Source organism: Dipodomys ordii, unplaced genomic scaffold (genome assembly GCF_000151885.1).
Source record: "Dipodomys ordii isolate 6190 unplaced genomic scaffold, Dord_2.0 Scaffold127, whole genome shotgun sequence".
NCBI lineage: Eukaryota > Metazoa > Chordata > Mammalia > Rodentia > Heteromyidae > Dipodomys > Dipodomys ordii.
The window spans coordinates 7,012,841-7,021,518 of NW_012267343.1; positions in this window are offsets into that span (position 1 = coordinate 7,012,841).

Genomic DNA, 8,678 nt, shown 5'->3' on the forward strand with positions numbered 1-8,678 from the left:
GTATTTCTTCCCTACCTTATTGACACAGACTCTGGTCAAGGGAACACACATGAAGATGACTGTGTCACGTCTGGAGAAACTTCTAGAACCAAGAAATGAGGACTCACTCATCATGCTCAGTAACACTTTAGACAGACACTACCTGACCAGCCTGAGTTTGGGAATGAACGAGAATTGAAACAACTTAGTCCTGATCCTTGGTGAAACTGTATGAGCAGGAAATAAATCTTTGTTCCTGAGAGACCTTGGGATGATCTGCCCTGATCATCCCAAGATTAGCCTGTCCTGACTAAGGACATCAGTGAGGGAGTTATGGGATGGTCCTGGATCAGTACAAGCATGGTAGGAACAGTGCTGAGAGGAAAAGCAATGTTAGATTTGCACCTGTATTGCTTCTACACTGTATTATTCCAGGACTTCCAGCCTCTGGAACAATGGTCAATAAATTTCTGTTGTTCATAAATAATCCAGTCCAAGAGTTCTTCCTAGGGAAGAAACTATGGAGAATGAGGGCCAAGCTAACCGCCATTGGTTGTAACTGCAGAGGTGTAAGATGGGAGGTGTCTCCAAGGTCTCTTCCAACCCCTTCCAGTGCTGGGAGGCTGGGGTGGCATGGAAAGTCCCCGCATATGTGACCTTCAATCCAGATGTTGCCATATGCGTAGGTGTTACGGCTTGAATGTTTATGTTTACTTCCTCCGATCAAATTGATTTGTCGGGGCCTCATCCCAATGCACTAGTGCGAAGAGGTCTGTGACTAGGTTGTCTAATCTCTGCCTTCATGAATGGGATCGGCCTCCTCATAACAAAGGCCTGAGCATCAGATATAGCGGCATATGCCTATCATCTCAATTATTTGGGAGACAGGCAAGAGGAGCATAAGTTCAAGCCCAGAACTGGGATGCTATCTTTAAAACAAAACATAAAGGAGTGAGGGTAGAGTGCTTGCCTAACTCACCCCCATTCACCATGTGCTGACTTTGAAGCAGAGTGAGCGATGTCTGGTGAGGACTTCATCTAGGACTTTCCAGACTCCTGTGGCCAGTAAATTGCTGTTGTTTATGAACAACCCAGTCCATGGTATTTTGTGATAGCAGCCTGAATGAACTAAAAGGGTGAAGGAAGCAGAGACTTAAGGTCACTCCTAATCTTCCCGCTAACCCATCCTACCAGGGAAGCCCAGAAGTCCAGGATGCAGCCGGACATAGGAGGTTCCTTCATAGTTCTTCACTTAAACACAGCTGTGCATTGGTTATTTGTGTCTCTGTCCCCCACTTTCTTGCTGTCTTCTCTAACTCTGTCCACCCTGGTATTTACTTGCGCCTGGATCTCTAGCTTCTCTTTTCTCTGTTTGTGTCTCTGTATTTCTTTTGTCTCTGTGCATGTCTGACTCCTCTCCGTCAGTCTGTTTCTGGTCTTCTTGTCTCTTTCTTCCCATCCTTCTGTCTGCCTACTTTCCTTCCCCACCTCCCCATTGCTTGCATTGATATGCTATAACTCCAACATTTCTTGATGAAAACTGGCACCCAATAAACTAGTTTTTGTCTTCTTACTCACCATACCTGTTACTGAATTCAATTACTTGTTAACCTTTGTCTTCAGTTTCTAGCTTTTTCTCCTTGTTCAAATCACTTTTTTTCATCTTGGCTCATCACCAGCCCTGTCTGCTGAAGCCTGGTGTTCTGCCTCTGCCTTCACACTGCCCAGAAATTGTTCAGGTTCTAAGGCATTCCTTTTCCTTCCATGCACGGAGCTGTCCAGTTCCAGAACATTTCCCAGAAGAGCTATAACAAACACGGAGCCACTACAAATTTTCTTGGCTAGAAAGTGTCCTCATCTTGAAGTGCCCGCCATTCACAGATCCCCGACCACAAGGTGTAATGCATGTTACATGACCATGATTTAGCATCTACCAATGTCTTGAACTTGGAAGAGCTATCAATGGAAAAGAAAAAGCCACCTTGGCAGTGTTCACAGATGAGTGGGTTGGGAGGGCTGCCTAAATAAACCACGACAATACAATGTGTTAAGAGTAGGTTGGACCCACTTGGAGGTGGAAATTCTAATTGCCCAGGGCTGCCAATGTAGATGTGCTCTATGGTTTAACTCTCTCTATTCCTCACCAGCAAGATCCACTCAACACAATGCAGTCCTAAGAGACAGAGCTTGTTCAGCATAGAAATAAATGCTATACTCACAGATGAAATCATAGTAGTAGCCAAACTCAGAGCTGAGTCACAGCTGTATGTTCTGTTTTGGGCAGAATCCAGGTCTTCTATATACCCAATGAATAAGAAAATGCTCACACCCAGATGTGGCCAGAGAAGGAAGAAGAGGCCCCAAAAATGGTCTGGTTGTTGGGTCAAGACTCCTTAGGCTCTATGCTTTTATTTCTTTCTTTCCTTCCTTTTCTTCCTTCCTTCCTTCTCTCCTTCCTTCTTTTCTTCCTTCCTTCCCTGCTTTTTTTCTTCCTTTCTTTCTTTACTTCCTCTCTCCTCTCTTTCTTTTTTTCTCTCTCCTTTCTTTCTTTCTACAGTACTGGAGTTTGAATGCAGGGCCTCAGGCTTGTTAGGCAAGTGTTCTATCACCTGTATCACCCTTCCAATCTTTTTTTCCTTTTTAGTGTTTGTTTTTAAAATAGGGTCTCTCAAGCCAGACACCAGTAGCTCATGCCTATAAACCTAGCTACTCCGAAGGTTGAGATCTGAGAATTGTGGTTCAAAGCCAGCCCAGGCAGAAAAGTCTATGAGAAAAGTCTTATCTCCACCAAATTAGTTTTTTAAAAAAATAAGCTGGAAGTGGTGCTGTGGCTCAAGTGGTAGATCACTAACCTTGAGCTTCAAGCTTAAGGACAGAGACAGGCCCTACAATTTCAGTCCTAGTACCAGAACTATTTTTTCAAGTAGGGTCTCAAGCTTTTGGCTCAGGCTAGTCTTGGATCACCTTATTCTTGTTTACCTTTCCTGAATAGCCAGTATACCTGATTTCTGGGAAGCCATCTTGATTTCTCAGAACTTATAGATACTTGGATCCCAACTGCTATCTCCCTGCCTCCGAGCAGTCTATTCTATGCCTCTTTGTATATATTAGTCAGCGTTTTGTTACAACAAAATACCTAAGCAAAACAACTTAAGAAAGATTCCTTTTAGCTCAAAGTTTCAGAGGTTCCATCCTGAGGGGAAGAGCATGATGAAATAGAACAGCTCATATCTCAGAGGTCAGGGGAAAGAGGGGGAGATTGAGGGGGGAGGGGAGGTAAGGAGGGAGGGAGGGAGGATGTCTGCTTAGCAAGCTTTTTTTTAATATACTTTTATTCCATCCATGGCCCCAGTCGCTTAAGATAGCTCTTCCCTCCGTGTTAATCCTCCCTGGAAATGCCCTCACAAACACACACCAGGTGTGCTGTGCTGGTCTCCTATCAAATCAAGTTGACGATCAAGATTTAACCCTTACCCTCTGCCAGCCCTTTTTTCATGTGGACACTTGTCTCCTGACCAGCGTTGGTCTCCGCTCCAGAGACAGAGCTCCACCTATATTCAGACCAGACCCACATAGTCAACACTCCAGGTTCTCCAAAGGGAATGATTGTCAGTTCTAATATTGGGGCTAGGCTCACCAAGGCCTCGTGTATCTGCAATGTCCCACGTCTAGGCCAGAGTCAAGAACTAAGAAGAGGACGTGGTGCTCTATCTCAAAGTGGTAGAGCGCCAGCCTTGAGCAGAAAAGCTCAAGGACAGTACCCAGGCTTTGAGTTCAAGCCCCATGACTAACAAAAAAAAAAAGAATGAAGAAGAAAATCCTAAAGTTCCTCTGGGAACTTAGAGCCACAAAAGCCACAAAAGCCTATTCAGCTCACACATAAAAACCTCTGACTCATTCCTTTTCTGTTTTTGAACTGCAGGTAAACAGAATTGGAATCATCATCATTTTGGAATTATGTTATCAAGGCCTATGTCTGAACTACCTTTTGTCTAGTCAGTTAATTGATTATAATATTATAAGTACTGTTAACCCATGACATGGAATGAAGGCTAAGACCTTGAGAAGTAACATATGATACCATATAAGACCCAACACCCCAAATCACCCACTCTAATTCCACCATCCTGCATCCAAGCTCATCATTCTTTCTCTAACTATTTTATTTCTATGTCTCTGTGTGTTGTGTGTATGCATTGTTTTGTGTTTTTTTAACTTTGTGCATGCCATGCTATATATATTCTTTAGGAATTTCCTTCCTTCTTAATATTACCGTACTCAGGCTCACTTGTATGGAAGCAAGTGGTTGATGTTTCCATTGGGATGACTGCTCAATGCTATGCTGTGTAGCTTTTCACCACACTGTCTTCTGTCTCTCCTCATAACCACAGGTATCCAGTTTCTGCTCCCAGAACACGTGCTCCTGTGAAGATTCTTGTTTCTTGTACATGTCTCCTGTTGAATGTTCACAAGAGTTTCACTATGCTCTGGAGAGGAATCATTGGTTCTGATCTATCTAAGAACTGGGTGCCTATATGTAAACAAAATCCAAAGAAAGAGAATGATTGGAGCCAGGCACTAGTAGCTCATGCCTATAATCCTATTAACTCAGGAGGTCAGGTCAAAAATGGGGGAGAGGGGAGATCTTGGTTTGAAGCCAAACTGAGCAGAAATGTTTGGTGAGATTTAACTCTCAATCAAGAAAAAGAAAAGCACCATGGCATGTGCCTGCCATCCCAGCTACATGAGGAGCTAAGACTAATACATAATGGCACCAGGTCAGCCTGGGCAGAAAAATCTGTGAAATCCATCTCTACAGAAGGGAAGCAGGACATATGGCTGTGATTCCAGAGATGAAGTAAAGCCCACAGTAGACAGATAACTGCAGCAGAATGCACCTGTGCAAGAAGCAAGACCACACCCTGAAAATAATCAGAAAAACAAAACAAAACAAACAAACAGAATTTGAGGCATGACCCAGCAGCACCAGGCTAACAGGAATGGTGAGGCCCTGGGTTCCAAAAGAAGGAGGAAAAGGAAGAAGAGGAGGAGAATTGGGAATAAAAAGGAAAAAAAGGAGGAATGAAAATTTTAAAAAACTAGGATTCTGGAAACAGAAGGAGAAGAAAAAATTCTAAAAGCTGGATTTTCAGTGGACCTGTGGCACAGAAGCAATATTTCTCTGTGTAGTTCAGTAGCTACAGAGGACTGGTAGACAATCTGTTTCCTTTTTCATTGCTATGGTTTTGTGTCATTTGCTAAAGTCAAGCCATATTACTTCTATACTTTTTAGTGCTAGGATTAAACCCTGGGCGTCATGCATGCTAAGCAAACACTCTAACACTGTACTACATACACCTCTGACCCGTATGATTCTTTTTTTTAACCCCCAGAGTGTTAAAGTATCATTCAAAAAGGTTTGTATTCAAAATTTGTTGCATTTATGACCACCACTGTATTCAGCCATTTAAAATGTATCTCCTGTTGCATAGTTCATTTCCTGAAAGAACCAGGGAGAAGAGGTTCAGCAACCACCCATGCCATTCCAAGAAAGCAACGCTATGCCCTGAACTCTTTGCAGGAAGTCTGGAATATGACACAAGTCCAAATATTCAGTATTAAGAAGTAATTGCTGGAAAGACTTTTCTCGATTCCAGAAACAACAGGGAGAAAAAAAAAACATCTACTGGCCCTTTCAATTGTCCAGGCTAATTGATCCATCATTGCACATCAAGGAGGGCTGGCTGTGGTATTTGCCTGGAGGACAGGAGGACCTCTGCAAACAAGGATATAAGGGGGCTGGGAGCGTGGCTTAGTGGTAGTGTGCTTGCCTAGTATGCATGAAGCCCTGGGTTTGATTCCTCAGTACCACATAAACAGTGGTTCTGTGGTTCAAGTGGTAGAAGCTCAGGGACAGTGCCCAGGCCCTGAGTTCAAGCCCCAGGACTGGCAAAAAAAAAAAAAAAAACCAAGGATATAAGGAAAGACATGCAGAAATAGCTGTGGGCAAAAAGAAGACAGGGAAACATAGATACCCTGGAAATATTAATACATCTTTAGCAAGGACCAAGTTCAAGTCCGGTGTTTATGTTACAGATAGAAGGAGGCCTGAAGAGTAGAAGTGACTAAGAATAGCCATGTCTCAGAGAGATTCAAAGCTATAAAAGGCATCCATTCCAATCACCACTCCAATCTCTGAATATCCTCCAAAAAACATCCCCAGAGATATTCAAGTTGTTTTCCAGGTCTTGCCTGGGTCTTTGAGAAACAGAGATTTTCTATCTCTGGAGTTACATGATTTATCTTTGAATAACATTAGCACAAGCTTCAACTGATCTTCAATATGCTTAGTTCAATGTCCCAGATAACCACGCACACAATAAAAAACAATAATTATGATCTTAGTAACATAATCCAAATCACTCTAAAAATAAAAAGCCTCTGTAACTCACTTGGTAGCAAAGGTAACCTGAAAGCGTGTATTGTTTGCAATGCTATGTATGCATCACTTCATTCTTATGGGCTATAGAGTACTTCTGTTTTTGACCACTGGGAGCTGCTTCAGACCCACTGAGATCACCATATTCCACCAAGTGTGTTAGTGTGCTGTGTGAGGGACACCATGAAAATAGTATCCTCACATATGAACGATGCCACAATTGGAGACTTTATTTCTGAATTGCATTTCTAAAACCTGCTATCTGGAAGGTATAGGTAAATCAGAGCATTTTTAGAATATGGAGCTCTCTTCATCCTGAGCCCTCGTGGATTTTCCTAGATGTTGGTCTCCTTGGAATCACAGACATATACATGGACACCAAAGGTCTACTGTACCCCTTATTATTATGAATCTCTTACTTGACTCATTTATAAATTAAACTTTACCATCAAAATATACCAGAAAAGAATAGTAGTACTGACAGGAGATCACCCATTTCAGATGATCTGACTGAAAGGTTTTCAACCTCACCATTACAGAAAAGCAATGCACACTCAATAAAGTTGTGTTTTTTTTTTAATTTTGATCTTTCCCCAGGTAGCAACATATAGTATATATCACAGTTGGAGCCACAACTTGGGTGAAAATGTCAGCTATACCTGTCTCTAAAATAACCAGCAAGAAGCTGGACTGGAGTCATTATTCGATGGGCTGATCACCAGTTGAGAAAACATGATGAGTAAGTGTATAACCCTGAGTAACCTCAGTGCCCACAAAACATTTTACAGTTCATAGTTTCTAAGCATGAAGGCAGCTTACAGAAACTAAGTGAAAGTATTGAATAATAGTAAGGCTTTGGCTTATGGAAAAAAGAGAGTAATAGATGAATTAGTCTAACCAACATATATATGGACATGTGCATTGCCATAGCAAATCATTTATATCATTATTGTACACTTAAAAAATCATGGGAAAGTAAAACAGGCTACATTAGGGAGGTGGGCACCAACAGGAAAGGAAAGGCCAACAAGGACAGTAAATGCATATAGTTGAAGTACTTTGGATGCTTGTATGAATGTAGAACAATGAAACCTGTTGAAATTGTTTGAAGGAGGAGGAAGAGGGAGGGAAGGAGACAGAGGAAGTGAGTCTGATCTGAGAACATTATGGGACTATTAGAACAAAATTTTCCCTTGTATAACTAATGTATTCTAATAAGACATTTTCAAAATCAGAAAAAAAACCTAGTTATATAGTATGATACTCTCCAGTTCTGCTGGGCAGCGACTGGGTTGCAGCCTGAGGAAGCTACTGGATCACCTAGGTAAACATCTAGAACTCTACAGTATGTATGGTGTTGCTAAGCTATATTGGGGTGTTTATATGGTGTTGCTAAGCTATCGTGTTTGTAAACTTACAGTAAGTTCGTCATAATGTGATCTATCACAACCAGCATTGTAAATGAAAGAATTTCTTTTGGTGTTAGTGGTATTTGAGTTCAAGGCCTTGTGTTTGCCAGGCAGGTATTGTACCACTTTGAGCCATGCCTCCACCTCTTAAGGTTATCAATAGGGTTATCTGTGGTTCTAGGCACCTACTGGGAAACCTAAGAACATATTCTACTCTGTGTCTAATGAAAACAGTCTTGTCTATTTTTTTCATTCTTTTATCCTCAATGCCTTGAATACTTTCTTACACATAATATTCACTCAAGTGCAGTAACTCATTATTTGCCTGCAGGTTGTTTACCTTCTGTTTTTGAATCCATCAAAAACCCAGAAGGAAGGAAGAAGTACTCGTAGCAACCAATATCTATGTCTTTCCTACCAAAGAGAACATATAGATGGCAAATAGCCACATAAAAAGATGTCAAATATGTTTAGCCATTAGGTAGACTCAAATTAAAACCACAGTGAGACATTACAGATACTACTACAAAAATGGCTCAGATTAAAAGTAAGAGGACCAGGTGTAATGGTTCACAGCTATAATCCCAGATACTCAGTAGGCAGGGGAAAGAGGATTGTGTACAAAAGCATGACCCTACCTAAACACACAAACTAAAAGCAAAAGGATGGAGTATGTGACTCAAATGAAAGAGCACTTTCCTAGCAAGTATCAGGCCCTGAATTTAATCCCAAATAGGCAAATAACAACAACAACAGTAGTAGTAGTAGTAAATACAATGACCAACTGCTAGAGAAGAGGTTGTAGCATATTTAATGCATTGCTACTGAGAGTAAAATGATGCAAGCCTTCT